The 16,710-nt window shown below is 47.3% G+C and overlaps 1 protein-coding gene across 5 annotated transcripts in view; it reads right to left on the bottom strand.

Moving 5' to 3' along the window:
* The window catches only part of ST3GAL4 (ST3 beta-galactoside alpha-2,3-sialyltransferase 4), a 179,959-nt gene extending 171,005 nt beyond the window's left edge, over window positions 1-8,954 (bottom strand). For 4 of the 5 annotated variants that reach the window (XM_081171795.1, XM_081171783.1, XM_081171793.1 and 1 more), the window contains exon 1: window positions 8,493-8,954. The gene's annotated coding sequence lies outside the window, so the exon portion shown is untranslated. The remainder of the gene's footprint in view (window positions 1-8,492) is intronic. The other variant, XM_081171781.1, reaches the window with a different exon arrangement.
* Window positions 8,955-16,710: the final 7,756 nt, after the last annotated feature.

Below are 16,710 nucleotides of genomic sequence, written 5' to 3'. Positions count from 1 at the left end.
AATGTGTGGCGGAATCCTGATGGTTGGGAGCGCTGACTGGGGGAGAGAGGAGAGCAGAGAAACTCAAGAGGATGAAAGTGCTTTCCAGTCAAGATCAGATAACAAGAAGCACTTGAAACAGTAGGAACAGAAGAAGCTGCCAAGTCAGACCACCAGTCTCTCTACTTCAAACCTGAGGAAGCCACGACCCTTTAGACCAGAGGTCCCAAAAAGTGGTCCATGGATAACCAGCGGTCTGCAAGCTTCGTTCAGGAGATCCATGGCATATCCACATCCAATATTCACATTGCTTTTTAATTGCTTAGTTTATCCCTAATATTGTATTTTATTGCATTACAGTTTGATTTCTATGGGATTCAAACAGTAACACAATAAAATACAATATATAGGGATAAAATACCTGAAGTACCACTTTAGCTAATGGGGCCTCCCGCTACCACTGTGTGATTTCTGTTCTCATCCTGAAGCAAAGTTCTTAACCCGAGGTACTATTTCTGGGTTAGCGGAGTCTGTAACCTGAAGCGTATGTAACCTGAAGCGTATGTAACCAGAGGTACCACTGTAGTTCATTGGGGGCAATGGAATGGGGAACCATTGCTCTAGATCCCAACCTTTTTTTTTTGGCCATGCCCCACCTAAGCATCTCTAAAATCCTGCTGCCCTCCCCCTCTTGGGACATATAATTCTTATTATTCAAAAAGTGAACTCCCATTCACATGGAGGAAGCCTAAAAGGCCATTAACTGTTAATAACTTGTTCTCGAATTGCCCCCCATGGGACGTGTGCCCCACGCTAGGAACCATGGCTCTAGATCAGTGTTTCCCAACCGGTGTTCCGCGGCACACTAGTGTGCCGTGAGACGTCGGCTGGTGTGCCGTGGGAGGGAGGCGGGCGAGTCGGGTGGTGAGAGGCGGCGGCGGCGAGGATCCGCGTCGAGCCGGGGGCGGCTCCGCGGTGGTGGTGCCGAGCGGCGGGGCAGCGCGTGCAAAAGGGAGGAGCGCGAGACAGCGGAGGAGGAGGAGGCCGGCATGTTCGGGCAGCAGCAGCAACAACAGCAGCAGCAACTCCCGCCGCCGCCCCCTCCTCCGCCCGCTATCGCCGCCACCACCACAACAGCCGCCGCCGCCTCAGCTGCCGCCGTCCCTCAGTCCCTCGCTCTGCTGCCTCCTCCCCCCCCCCAAAGCTTGGAGGTTCCCCGGCAAGGGGGAGGGGAAAAAATTAAAAACTTTCACTTTCGTGCGTCCCTCCCGGCGTGACGCTGCGCGCTGACGTCACGGGGCTGTAATGGTGGTGTGCCGCGAGATTTTTTTCATTAAACAGGTGTGCCGTTGCCCAAAAAAGGTTGGGAAACACTGCTCTAGATGCTGTCTATAACTCCCATTATCCTAAACCTAGACCATACCGGCTGGGCTGATGGAAGTCCAACAACACCTAGAGGGCAGCAGATTCTAGCTCAGTACTGTTTACAGCCGCCTCCCCAAACCTGGTGCCTTCCAGATTTTTTGGGACCACACCTGCATCAGCCCCAGCCAGCATGACCAATGGGGAGATGAAACCCCTAGGAGACACTAGGTTTGAAGAAGACAGCTCTATGATGACTTCTGGCAGATCTCAAGGTTTGAAATACAAGTCTCAGAGCCCCACCTGGAGACACCAGGGACTGAGAACATGGGCCCTTTTGCATGCACAGAATGTGCTCCTCCACTAAGCTACGGCTGTTCCCTGTTACAAGGTTCAAGGAAGCAGCAGGGAAAGCCCCCAACCATATTACTCATGGAACTTTGGAGTGTCAGGCATAGCCCTACTGGCTTTAGCCCAAACGTAGCAGAGTTTTCCTGCACAGCGAAGAAGCTAATTGCGGCAGTAATGACTAGTCAGCTAGACTCAGAATAACTATTTACAGGATTTATTAAAAGGAAAAATAAAACCAGCAGAGTTTCTGCATACAAATAAAAGCAAAATAAATCCTCTTTCTCTCTTTCTCTCTCATAACCATACACAGCACTTCTAACTCCTAACACACCTCACATCAAACTGTGCTAGCAATCCCTAGATAACAGAGTTGAGTGCTGCTCGTTAACCAATCAGAGTGAGTAGTTTCTAGGTCAAGCAGACCTGGGCTTTCTGCCAAGAGTAAATTGACACCAGCTGGAGTTGATTGGTGAAGCTAGAATCTGCAAGTTTCTCACGAGAACCAATTAACAGAAACTGAACACCCCCTCACAGATTCTGCTGAACAATTAACTCCAAATACACCTATGTAGGAGATTATTTTTCCAGCAAACCTAAACCCTTGCACATTCGCTTGTTCTTTATCTTTGCCAATGGTTTAGTTAACACATCTGCTACATTTTCTTCACTTGACACATAAGTACAGGTGATTACATTGTCTTGTACACAGCAACGTACATTTTGGTATTTTACAGAGATATGTTTTGAACGCGATTTGAAACCCTCTGTTTTACTTAATGTTATACAAGCTTGATTATCAATGTAAACTTGTACTGGTTCTCCACAATTTACATTTAAATCTGCCAACAAATGCTTGAAATAAATCACCTCGTTGCACAATTCACTCAATGCGGCATACTCTGATTCCGTTGATGACACACTTACAACGTCTTGCTTGCGTGACCGCCAGCTGATTAAAGCTCCACCGACCATTATAACTAGTCCTGTGACAGATTTTCTATCTGGCAAATTTCCCCAGTCACTATCACAGTAGCAACTCAACATTTCATCCTCTGAAGAATTTAATTGTAACATATAGCCAATTGTCTGTTTGAGATACCTCAGAACTTGTTTTACCCCTTTCCAGGCATTTAGTGTGGGTTTTGAGACCAATCTACTTAATATGCCTACTGCATAGCTAATATCAGGTCTGGACCACTGTGCTATATACAATAAACTTCCAATTACAGAGTGATATACATCAGGATGTTCAAATTCAGGACTCTCATCTATGTGAAGTGTTTTTATGAAACCTGGATCCATAGGCACCGCTGCCCCTTTGCAATCCTGCATCCTGTATGTAGTCAGTAGTTGTTTAACTTTGTTCTGCTGACTAATTAGGCAGCTGCCATCTTGGGCCCAGCACACTTCCAACCCTAGATATGTCCTAACCGGGCCTAAGTCTTTTGTACACCCACCTGCAGCCTACAATCTTTGCCCCCTCAGGCGCTGCCACTGGTGTAAAAACCTTGTGCTCATTCAGAGAGGACATCTCTTCCTCCATTGCCTGTTTCCAGCGCTCTGCCTCCTCTTTTGGTAACTTTAACACCTCCTGAAAACTCTTGGGTTCTGCACTTACACTAAACACATTTGCAGTATCTGGAGAAAAACGCACCGGAGGCACTCCTTTGTTTTGTCTTTTAGATCTTCTGGGAGAAAATTTTTCTTCTGACCCACTTTCCTCCTCAGAACTTCGACCTCTCTTTTGTTGCTTAGCAACTGGTCTTTGGCTAACTCCACTTCCTTGAGAGCTCTTATCTGAACTTTCCTCCCCCTCAGACTCTGATTCTCTATGTCTACCTTCAGAGTCATGAAGCTCCTGGGAAGGTTCAAACCAAACCTCAGTATTGGCATGTAGTCTCTCCCAGCCACTATGTTCACAAAAACTGGCATTCCTGGAGATCACAATGCCATTTGTCCCTTCAGCAAAGCGGAAACCTTTTCCCAGCTCCTGGTAACCCACAAACACTAACTGTTTGGTCTTAGGATCTCCCTTCTTTCTCATTTGTTTCGGAATTAATACCCAGGCTTTTGATCCAAACACATGCAAATGGTCAATTTTAGGTTTTTTCTGAAACAATTTAAAGTACGGGGTTGTACCTATTGTTTGATGAAAGAGCCTATTTTGGAGATAACACGCGGTGAGCATGCTCTCCCCCCAATAAGACATGGGCAAATCAGCATCATCAAGCATGGCAAACATCATATCTTGTAAAGACCTATTTTTTCGCTCTGCAACACCATTCTCCTCTGGGGAAAAAGCGTTCGTTTTTCTATGCCCAATGCCACGCTTTTGTAACCAATCTTTAAAGGCATTTGACATAAATTCGCCACCTCTGTCCGTCTGAATCCTTTTGAGTTTAATGGACAGAAATCTTTCCACAGATGCCACCCAGCCTTTAAACTTAGTGAACACGTCACCCTTATTCTTCATGGGAAAAACCCAAGAATAACGTGTGGCGTCATCCACAATTGTTAATGAAAAACGCGATCCACCCCTGCTTACAGCAAATGGACCAATTACGTCCATGTGAACCAGCTGTAGCGGTGACTCACTAACTCTGTCACTTCTGGGGTAAGAGACTCTGTGGGTTTTAACCTTTTTACAAACATTACAATCAAGGTACTTGTTACAACTCTTTAAATTACCCCCATCAGCCAATTCAGACATTTTTAGTACACTTTTCCAGCAAGCATGCCCCATTTTCCTATGCAATAAGTGCACACAGTTGTCATGTATAGCTTTGTTATCAGGCTGAGATTTACTGACTACTGCTGCAACTTGAGATCCTGCTTTAAGCCAAAACAAGCCTCCCTCTGACTTAGCAGTGCCTAAAATCTCACCAGCCTTCTTAATAATGCAACTGTCTCCTTCAAAATACACTTTAAACCCAGCTTTTAGCAAACAATCTACAGACATCAGATTGCTCCTTAATGACGGCACACAAAGTACATTTTGCAGGCATTCACGAAGACAAGGAACAAAAACTGCACCCCCCGAAATCACTTCGGAAGTACTTCCGTCTGCTAGAGCCACCTGGCTGCGCTGTGCTGAGTTCTTGGAAACAAACAATTCATCTGAATTCACGATGTGGCGAGACGCTCCCGAATCGACCACCCAGACCGCTTGTTTCTCATCAGCAATCTTGACCTCGCCGGTCACCAGCTGAGCCGACTGTTTTCGTTTGAAGAATTTCTTTTTACGCTGCTGCTGCTGCTGATCTCGTCTCTGCTCCTGCACCGGCAACTGAGACTTGACCAACTCCGGACATTGTCGTTTTAGATGCGCTGAAGACCCACATCGGAAACAACGCCTAACAGCAAACGCTGACTCCTCACCAGTACGCTGCTCTTGCTTCACCTCTGGCACGGCATGAGAACTCCTTCCAAACCGTCCACCTGTAGAAGCCTCTGCAGCCAACGACCTTTCTTGCCTCTTCTGCCATTCTTCAATCAAACGCCCAGTAACGTAACTGACTGATAAATCACGCTCCTGTATGCCTTCTAGAGACAAAACTAAATTATCCCAGCTTTCCGGGAGAGAACTCAAAATAATAGCCACCTTCTCCTGCTGGTCTAGTGCACAGTCTCTTTCCTGTAGCGCAACAAACTTTAACTGTAAACTGTGTAGGTGTTCCTGCATTGTAACCCCAGGCTGTAACATTGCCTTGTACAATGCCTTGCGAATGAACAGCTTGGAAACCGCTGTCTCACGCACATGGAGTTCTTTAAGTGCTTGCCACACACCTCTAGCTGTCTTGATTCCCCTCACATACGGCAACTGGGAATCTTCCAGCCCCAAGACAATTGTGGCCCTTGCTCTTTGGTCTTTATCGAGGTCTTCATCATCAGGCTTCGTAGGAAACTTACTCACCACTTGCCAGAGACGATCCCTCTGCAGCACTGCCTGCATGCGTTCCGACCACAGCAAGTAATTGGAGTCATTCAGACGCTCAAAAGCCATCTGAACTGGTTGTGAGGCCATCTTGAGAGTGATGTTCCTGGAACCCGGAACCAGCTACTCACGACCACCGAGAGAGAGAACAGGAACCACAGCACCCAGCACTCACACGCTGCAGCTGTTGTCCTTGTGTCCGCTGCGTCACCAGCTCACCACGGTCAGGAACCAGCCAGGAACAACAACCTCTGGAACTACTGGAACCAACGCCGTTGATGCTGACACCACCGCAACTCAGGCTGGCAGCACAATGCCCATAACCTCATGGAACTTTGGAGTGTCAGGCATAGCCCTACTGGCTTTAGCCCAAACGTAGCAGAGTTTTCCTGCACAGCGAAGAAGCTAGTTGCGGCAGTAATGACTAGTCAGCTAGACTCAGAATAACTATTTACAGGATTTATTAAAAGGAAAAATAAAACCAGCAGAGTTTCTGCATACAAATAAAAGCAAAATAAATCCTCTTTCTCTCTTTCTCTCTCATAACCATACACAGCACTTCTAACTCCTAACACACCTCACATCAAACTGTGCTAGCAATCCCTAGATAACAGAGTTGAGTGCTGCTCGTTAACCAATCAGAGTGAGTAGTTTCTAGGTCAAGCAGACCTGGGCTTTCTGCCAAGAGTAAATTGACACCAGCTGGAGTTGATTGGTGAAGCTAGAATCTGCAAGTTTCTCACGAGAACCAATTAACAGAAACTGAACAATTACCTCACGTTCTCCAGCACTTCAAATAAGTGTGTGATGCATCTTGTCTCCCAGCTAATTCTTGCAATGAGTCTGATGAGTCGTCTTCTTACACTACTAGAAGCTGATCCAACTTTGAAGGAGGGCTCTAGGAAGTCAAGCATTATAAAGTCCCGCTGTGCAAAAAATATATATGCATAAGCAAACATGCATAAAGTAACTGTGTTGCACAATCTGTTGCAAATGGGTTTCCACTAGTTCAACAGCTGCATTGGACTGCTCTGTTGCACAAAATCAAAACTCACTTGCTAGTGCAAGAGCCAAACTCAAAAGCCAAAAAGCTGGCCTCTACCACTGAGCTGGTAAGGGACGCAGGTGGCGCTGTGGGTTAAACCACAGAGCCTAGGGCTTGCCGATCAGAAGGTCAGTGGTTCGAATCCTCACGATGGGGTGAGCTCCCGTTGCTCGGTCCCCGCTCCTGCCAACCTAGCAGTTCAAAAGCATGTCAAAGTGCAAGTAGATAAATAGGTACCGCTCTGGCGGGAAGGTAAACGCCGTTTCCATGTGCTGTTCTGGTTCTCCAGAAGCGGCTTAGTCATGCTGGCCACATGACCCTGAAGCTGTACGCCGGCTCCCTTGGCCAATAAAGCGAGATGAGCGCTGCAACCCCAGAGTCGGTCCTGACTGGACCTAATGGTCAGGGGTCCCTTTACCTTTTACCACTGAGCTGTGTCCCTTCTCCTGAAGGTAAAGACCTTAAACTAGTTATGAAGCAAGGCCTTGAATTATCTTGGATGATAAAAGAGTGCATGCAAAAACTGTGGCAAGTATGGGGAGCCAGCAGTCCTCTAGAAATTGTTGACTGTAACTCCCATCATTCTCTGACCATTGGCTATGCTGGTTGGAGGAGAACTGTAGTTCCAACACCATCTGGAGGTCCACCACCTCCTGCCATCATAGGTGCATGGATTCTGTACAGGACAAGGCACGTCAGGCCCTTGCTTCACAACTCGTTTAAGGCCTTTGCTTTCAGAGAAAGGGCTGTAGCTCAGTGGAAGAGCAGACACTTTGCCCGCAGAAGGTCCTCTGGTGCAATCTCCACCATCTCCAGCTAGGGCTGGATATTTATTTAGCCATCCCATTTGTCCCCTAACTTTCGTCCAAGATGCTCAACAGGCTGAGAAACCGTAACTGGCCCAAGGTCACCCAGCAAGCATATTCCCTGCCTGTAACCCTAGCGAACCATTGCCATTCAGGGTTGACAATAACCAAGAGCTGGGACTGAGTATATATATGTGGCAGCTTCCCACGCTCCAGATCTAAACTGAAAAACCAGTTGTGCCACACACACCAAGGGGTTAAGAAGATGCCACCACATTACACTTTCTCTCTAATTTGAAACTATGCCAAGCTCAAAGTTTTTTTTTCTGCTGAGCTAGTATGCCTCCAGAGAATTCTTCTTCTTCTTTTAACCCAACCAACTAACCAATTGCCCCCTTAAGGCACCATCAAAAGAACTCGGCAAGAGAGTTTGCCTCTCCAACTCTTCTTCTAATTAAGGTTTTTAAGATGTGGGGAGAGAGACAGAGAGACGGAGAGGGAGAAAAGCAGAGAGAGGCAAAGGAAGCTGCAAGTTCAAACACATTTGGAGACCCAACAGGCTGCTCCGGGTGCAGATGCGCTCTGGGAGACACAGAAGGCAGAGTTAAGACAAAGGAGTAAAGCCAGGCTCGCCGCTGTCTTTTTACAGCCTCTAAATCCGCTTGCCCTTTTTTCGAAATTGTATTTTTAGCTCCGCTGCAAAGGTGGGCGGCGGCGGCGGAGATAATTAAATAAGCAAACGAGAAATAAACCACCCCAACCACCTCTTGTGAAGGACACACACACACACACACACACCAATTCTGCAGCTATTTGCAAAAAAATAGGGATGCGCGGGGGGGGGGGGAAGAGAAAAAACTTAATGCCCCTCCTGATTCTCCCCCCCCCCCGCCACACACACACAGCTTGCAGAAACCCGTGGCCACCCCTGGCTTCAGACAGGGGTTTTGCGGGAACCCTTCCAAGACACGCGTCACCCCGAGCTGCAGAGGAGAGGGAAGACCGAAGGACTCACCATCAGCCAGCCATCTGGGTGTCAGGAGCGACCCCCCATCCGCTGGGTTCGCCGATATATTCACCGGCGCCTCCGGAGACAAGGAAAGGTGTTAGGTTTGGTTAGTTTATAATCCGAACTGGGCTGGTGCACAGGACGCAACTCTGGGGGGTGGGAGGAGGTGGGCAGGCAGGAGTCATATAGTGGTGGTACTGAGGATGATGAAGATGATGGTGGTGGGGGGGGGGAGGAAGGGGAGAAGCAGCAGAGCTCCCTTGGCACAGAGGGTCGCTGGCTCTCGCTCTCCTCTCCGGCAGAGATGGCTGCTGGAAAGGCAACGGCCGCTGGCCACGAAAGGAGAAGGGGAGGCTTGCCCAATTGTGCCACACTGTCTTAAAGTTCGCTGGTGGGAGACGAGGAAGGAAGGAAGGAGAGTGTGCGAGCGAGCCAGAGGAGCGTGGAGATGGGGCGAAGATGGTCCGCCCCTGCCTCGCCACGCTTGCGCATAGAGGAGCAGGGAGGCTGGGTCAGCTGGCACGTCGGGAAGGCGCGCGGGGGGGCGCTGAGAGCGGGGAAATCGGGGAAGGGGCGTGAGCTAAGCGGGGTTGGGGAGAGGAAGTCCTGCCGGAGTGGGCCGGTGTCTTCCTGCCTGCCTGCCTGCCTGCCTGCCTGCTTGCTTGGGCTGTGCCACCCTCGCTTTGCGCCCTGCTTTGCGCCTGGCAGCTCCTTCGCCGCAGACTGTTTGTGTGAACGCGCGTCGTGCGAGATGAATGAACAATGGCCGGGAGGACAAAGGGGAGAGGCGCCGCCGCGCGCGCCCATCTAGCCGCCGCCCCTGAAAAAAGTCTCCATCACTCGCTTGCATCTTTGCCCAAGATCTCCACTTAGCTTTCTCTCCAGGCGTTAGCTTTGCTCTCGTTTTCATCTCAATGCAGCCACCTAAATGTGATGTTGAGGGGCCTAGAGGTAGGGCTAGGGCCGTCCTGCAATAGTGTGCGCTATTTACAGTGTGTCCTTGTGCATATTTACTCACAAGTAAGCACAGCTGTGTTCCGTGGCGTTTACGACCAGGTAAGTGTGCATCATGAGGTGGCAGCCTTGGATGAGTTCTGGTTGCCCCGCCCTCTCTTATTCTAAGGGTCCCTTTTGCTTTTGTTTTCAAACAAGTTGCTAGACCTCATGGAGGCTGCCTTTCTCACTTAGCTGCCGGAGGGTCAGATATGAGAGGGAAGCCATCGTGACCCCACATCTGAATGTTGCAGGGCACTTCCTTGCCCCTCTTAAGAGAGCCAGCGTAGTGTAGTGGTTAAGAGCGGTAGACTCGTAATCTGGTGAAGCGGGTTCACATCTCCGCTCCTCCACATGCAGCTGCTGGGTAACCTTGGGCCAGTCACACTTCTCTGAAGTCTCTCAGCCCCACTCACCTCACAGAGTGTTTGTTGTGGGGGAGGAAGGGAAAGGAGAATGTTAGCCGCTTTGAGACTCCTTCAGGTAGTGATAAAGCGGGATATCAAATCCAGACTCTTCTCTTAAGAGGAGTGCACCTCTAAGAAGAGAAGAGAGACCCTGTGAGAGATTCATTTCGAGGGCCAGAAACTGTGTTGTTCACAGACCTGTCTTTGGCACTGGAAGCCCAGCTAAGCTAGAGTGTAAGGATTGTCTGTTATCATTGTAGGCTGGTATAGAACGTATGTGCTTTACTGGAAGGCTATCTTATTTACATTTTCATACCGCTTGATTGTAAAAAAATAAAAGGTTCCCCAAAGGGAGACTGTCTCCATTGCTGTTGCCCCAATACTGAAGGACGTTGTTCCTCCTGCCATACCCGAAATGAGGATTGGGCAATACAGTGGTGCCTCGCAAGACGAAAAGAATCCGTTCTGTGATTCTCTTCGTCTAGCGGTTTTTTCGTCTTGCGAAGCAAGCCCATTGAAGGATTAGCGCTATTAGCGGCTTTTAGCGGCTTATCTGCTGATCGGATCAGCTGATAAGCGGCTTAGCGGCTTAGAAAAAGGGGGGAAAGGGAAAAAAAAACCATCAGGAACTCGCAAGACATTGTCGTCTTGCGAAGCAAGCAAGCCCATAGGAAATTCATTTTGCGAAGCACCTCCAAAACGGAAAACTCTTTCATCTAGCGAGTTTTCCGTCTTGCGAGGCATTCGTCTTGCGGGGCACCACTGTATCTGGTTTTCAACATTGTGACACATCACCAGCTAAATGTCACAATATACTGATATAAGGATGGAACTGTGTAGAGGCATTGGCTGGCATCATGGTTTTTCCCACATTCAGATTTTTGCATAGCACACACACATCATGATTTGCATTATATGGCCAGCCCAGAAAATTTTGAAACGGATATCACAATATGGACTTCAGACCGGTTTTGGTTTATATATCGAGCACTACCTGAAACTTCTTATTGCCAGTTGTTCCATGCCTGACCCTTTTGGCCCAGGCTTTCCGTGATCTCCCAGAACAGCAGGAAACAAACAAGACAAGCTCCTTGTTGCTGCTAGGCTAATGCTGGCTGAAGGAAGATATTGGGATATGCATATTCAAGTACTTTCCTCATACCCAACTCACTTCATTCATGCCCTGAGTGTGCTGCCTTTACAGAACAAAACACAATTCACTGGCTTGGCTATGTTTTATTCAGAAGTCGCTCCCCTGAAATAAGTGAGATTTGCTTCCTACTGAGGAGAAATAGTGATATTGCAGTGCCAACCCCACAATTTTCCACGTCCCCCACACATCCAGTATTGGTCTGTTCAACATCAATGGCCTATTCTTTGTTTAATATACACTAATCATAAAACAGAAGTATAAAATACCAAGTGAATTAGCAAATACAATAATTAAGGGCCTTGCAGTTGCAGCAAGTTAAACACCTATAGAGGCTACACTTTAATACAAGGTTCTTTCGTTTTCCAAGGCTGCCAAAAATTGTTTGCGTGTTTTGCTTATATATACCTAATACATTTACCTAAAGGATCATAGAATTGTAGAACTGGAAGGGATCTTGAGGTTCATTCTAGGCCAATCCTCTGCAATGCAGGAATCACAGCTAAACAAGCCCTGACAGATGGCCATCCAACCTCTGTTTAAAAACCTCCAATGAAAGAATCCACCCCAACTCATCTTTTGCACACCTAGCTGATCTCTTGTGTTCTGCAGGAGAGGACATCCTCCAGATATCGTCCTATCCAGTGGTCCATTCCACATGATGGCAGGATAAGGCCTTTAGTGTGGTGGCATCTACTTGTTAGAACTCCTTCCCATTACCTGCCAGGCAGGCTTAGACATATTGCCTTTCTGGCGCCCAGCAAAGACATTCCTTTTTTTGAGACACCGTATAAAATACTTATCCTGGTTGGTTATCCGTCCTGGATCTGAGCAGACTTTATTCCTGTGCAGTTGTTTTGAACTCTTTATATTTACATTAAAAAAACAAAACATTTTTAAAAATACATGCAATTGTTTGGACTGTTTTTATATACGTTTTCTGTACTGCAGATCGCTTCATGATGCTTCGTGGGAAGCATAACATTTTAAAAATAGATACATATGCTGCAGTTCTTGTCAATAGATTGCAGGGTGGCCGGGCAGGCCCATGAAATCCTGTTAGGATATTTGGTAGGGAACAGGGGGGCTAAAGAAGGGGTCTGGAAACCACATGACCCTCAGCCAGATGTGGCCCTCCAGGTCTCACCCCCCCCCAATATCATCCCTACTTGGTTCTCTCTTTTGCTTGGCTAGAATGCATCCCTGAACTGTGGGGGTGGTTTTTCCTTGCCTGGCTGCAGGATGAACGGGGGGTGGTGTGGGGTGGTGTGTGTGTGTGTGTGTGCATAGAAAGGTCTGGCTTTTGTGTGGCTGTAAAAGGGTACATCTTTGGCTCTAGTCCCACCCACAGTTGGTCTTGGGGCCCCCACTTACCACTTGCAAGAAGCCCCCAGATGGCTGCCCATGAATGTGGCTCTCAGGCTAGAAAAGATCCCCTTGTCTAGAGCCTTGTATGGGCTTTCCAAGGGGGTGGGGTGCGGTATTATTTTTAACTTGTAGGTTATCATAAAACCTCCGAGCAGTTTCCAAAAATAATATGCAACCATAAAGTCCTTGGATTAAAAACCTAGCTGAAAACAAATATTTAAAACATTAAAAAGAAAACAAAATTGACAGTAAGCTAAAACCAGATTAAAACACACAACAGCTTCTACAGAAGGCACTGTATTATTAATTATTATTATTATTATTATTATTATTATTATTATTATTATTATTGATATCTCAATACAGTGGTACCTCTGGTTAAGAACTTAATTTGTTCTGGAGGCCCATTCTTAACCTGAAACTGTTCTTACCCTGAAGCTCCATTTTAGCTAATGGGGCCTCCCGCTGCTGCCACCGCGCGATTTCTGTTCTCATCCTGAAGCAAAGTTCTTAACCCGAGGTACTATTTCTAGGTTAGCAGAGTTTGTAACCTGAAGCATCTGTAACCCAAGGTACCACTGTACATATACAAAATGTTTACATAATATTACATATACATTATACAGCGGACACTCGGGTTGTGAATGTGATCCATGCGGGATGCACGTTGGCAATCCACAGTGTTCGCAACCCGCGTTTGCACAGGCACGGGTTGCAATTCGGCGCTTCTGCGCATGCGCGCCCGCCGAAACCCGGAAGTACCCCGTTCCAGTATTTCCAGGTTCCGGCGGTCCACAACCCAAAAAAACACAACCTGAACCATCTGTAACCCAAGGTATGACTATAATTGTAAATTCACATTTTTTCATTTCATTATGTATCAACATTTAGTCATTTCTTACTTGCATTTTATCTGATCTCTTGTGTTTTTATTAAAAAAAGATATAGGAGGCACTGTAAAGTGTACCTTCAAGGCACCTGCCTGGTGTCAATAGGAGAGGGGCCAACCCCCACCACCACCTTTCAGCCTGAAGTGGTGCAGGCCATACTTCACCTCATTTCCGCAGGATGTGTGGACCAGGCCTATTTAAGAGTCCTGCCAAGTGGTGAGAAAAACCTTACTACACATCTGTTCCTCATCAGGAATCCCTGCGAGCAGGAGAGCAGTAAAAATCTCCACACTCTTTGGCAGGCCACTTCAGACAGGCAGCTTATGTATGCCAAATGCTTACATATCCACCAGGGTGTGTGTTAAGTTATTGCATGGTAAATGGGCATTTTGTATTCAGCCAATGTCACTTGTGAACACTTCAGCTAAGAAACGGAAGCACATAGGTCTGCAAGCGAATGTGCAATCCGATAATGATAGTTATCCGTCACAATTACAGGTGTGGGACGTGCAGTTGAAAAATAAAAAGGAACGCGGCGCAATCCTGTGCATTTTTACTCAGAAGCAAGCCACACACTATTCAATCGCCCCTACTCCCAAGAAACTGTAGAGGGTTGCAATCTTGCAAAAAGCGATATAATCTTACACACATGGCGCATGCACAAACATTAAGTGGGACATGACAATCCAAAAATATTAAAGGAAATGCAGGAAGGCTGCTGTTCTGCTGCTGAAATGCTTATTGACTGCAGCATCAAGCAATGACTTGCATGTGTGAATGGACCAGCACAGACATAATTTAGTATTGCTCAATGTCAATGCCAATAATGCTTATCAAAAGACACTTTTCTGGCTGAGAGATGTCAAACGGGCGCTTTGATTCATTAGCTGTTTTATTACGATTTCATCCTGCCCTTCCTCCAATGAGTTCAGAGCTGTGTGCTTGGCTCCCTCTTTTATCCCCACAACAATCTGGTGAGGTAGGTTAGCCTGAGGGGTGAGTTACTGGCCCCAAGGTCACATAGTGAACTTCATGGTTGAGCCTGAATGCAAGAACCACCTCTCAAGATAACAAGCGAGAGCAAGGATGGAGAACAGGCAGTCCCCCATCCCAGATGTTGCTGGACCACTGCTCACACTCATCCTTGACCACTGGCCACCCAGGCTGGGGCTGATGGGAGACCAATGGTATCTGGAGCGCTAGAGATTCCCCACCACCATGCTAAAGTATTGGGCACAAATATGGTGCAAAGCAGCTGTCAGGGAACTGCCATCAGCTCAGAGGCAAGAGGTGGAAGGGCAGTTGGGTTACAGGGAGCCTCCAAAGATCGTGAGAAGCAGCACTTCCTCTGCGGAGGAGGGAAGCCCCGCCTCTAGTGGGGAAGGGATGCAGAGCTCGGAGGATGCAAGAGAGAGCCAAAACATGAGCAAAGCAGGGGGGAGGCAAGAAATTGCAGATTCAGACTGCAATCGTATGCCCACTTACCTAAGAATAAGCCCCACTGAACTCATTGGAACTTACTTCTGAGTAGACATGGATTGGATCACGCTGCAGGTTGCTACTCTGAAAGGTGCTCCCTGCTTTTTTTGCATTGAGAATGCACCTAAAACAAGCAAAAGATGAAGAGAAAGATGGTTGACATATCCACAAACATTGCTTGGTTGCAGGGCCAGATTTAGGTTTGATGAGGCCCTAAGCTACTGAAGGTAATGGGGCCCTTTATATGTCCAGCTGTCCTTTGTCATCAAATTGTCGCTGTTTTTTGTGTTGGAATATATGATACGGTATATGGTAATTTATGGACCTAATAGGTATCTAAAGCCATTTGCACATAACAAAATACAGTGGTACCTCGCAAGACGAATGCCTCGCAAGACAAAAAACTCGCTAGACGAAAGGGTTTTTTGTTTTTTGAGCTGCTTCGCAAGGCGATTTTCCCTATGGGCTTGCTTCACAAGACGGAAACGTCTTGCAAGTTTGTTTCCTTTTTCTTAACACCGCTAATACAGTTGCGACTTGAACTCATAGAACGCGGTGTGGTAGCCCTTTTTGAGGTTTTTAAAGACTTTGGTGATTTTTGAAGCTTTTCCAAAACTTTCCCGACACCGTGCTTTGCAAGACGAAAAAAATCGCGGAACGAATTAATTTCGTCTTGCGAGGCACCACTGTATGTGTTTTATCAAAGTAATTGTTGAACTGAAATACAATTAAGAAGAAGTATATTAATAAAGATGGGATGCGGGTGGCGCTGTGGGTAAAACCTCAGTGCCTAGGACTTGCTGATCGTATGGTCGGCGGTTCTAATCCCCGCGGCGGGGTGAGCTCCTGTTATGTACTGAGTTGAATAGGATCCAAACTGCAGCAGTCTGATTGGTCCTAGAACAATAGGATCCAAAATACAGCAGTCTGATTGGTCCTAGAACAATAGGATTCAGAATGCAGCAGTCTGATTGGTCCTAGAACAATGCAGCAGTATGATTGGTTGGCAGGAACCACCCAATCATGCTCCAGATAGAAGTGAATCCACAACCTGATTGGCTTACAGTAGAATTCCGGAATTAGCCAATCATGTGCAGCCCATTGTGTAAATAATGTATATAAAGCAGATACTTTGAGGGGACTTTCATTCATTCCTCCTCACCACTATGAGCTGAATAAAGAGCATGAAATTACTTTGCGATTCTGAGTATATTTCAGTTCCCGTCGTTCGGTCCCAGCTCCTGCCCACCTAGCAGTTTGAAAGCACTCTTAAGTGCAAGTAGATAAATAGGTACCGCTTTATAGCGGGAAGGTAAACGGCGTTTCCGTGTGCTGCGCTGGTGCTGGCTCACCAGCTGCAGCTTTGTCACGCTGGCCACGTGACCCGGAAGTGTCTTCGGACAGCGCCGGCTCATGGCCTCTAGAGCGAGATGAGCACGCAACCCTAGAGTTGGACACGACTGGCCCGTACGAGCAGGGGTACCTTTACTTGCACTTAAAAGAGTGCTTTCACCTTATATTAATAAAGGTAAAGGTATCCCTGACCATTAGGTCCAGTCACCGAGAACTCTGGGGTTGCGCATTCATCTCGCTCTATAGGCCAAGGGAGCTGGTGTTTGTCCGCAGACAGCTTCCTGTTCATGTGGCTAGCATGACTAAGCTACTTCTGACGAACCAGAGCAGCGCACGGAAACACCGTTTACCTTCCCACCGGAGTGGTACCTGTTTTTCTACTTGCACTTGATGTGCTTTTGAACTCTTAGGTGGGCAGGAGCTGGGACCAAACAACGGGAGCTCACCCCATCGCGGGGATTTGAACTGCTGACCTTCCAATCAGCAAGCCCTAGGCTCTGTGGTTTAGACCACAGCGCCACCCGCATCCCTAAGTTTATTAACAGTGAAATACAATTAAGAGGAAGTATATTAGTAGTGAAATA

Source organism: Podarcis bocagei (genome assembly GCF_964188305.1).
Source record: "Podarcis bocagei genome assembly, chromosome: 15".
NCBI lineage: Eukaryota > Metazoa > Chordata > Lepidosauria > Squamata > Lacertidae > Podarcis > Podarcis bocagei.
The sequence above is the reverse complement of the archived record's forward strand: the minus strand, read 5'-3'. Positions and strand labels throughout refer to the sequence as shown.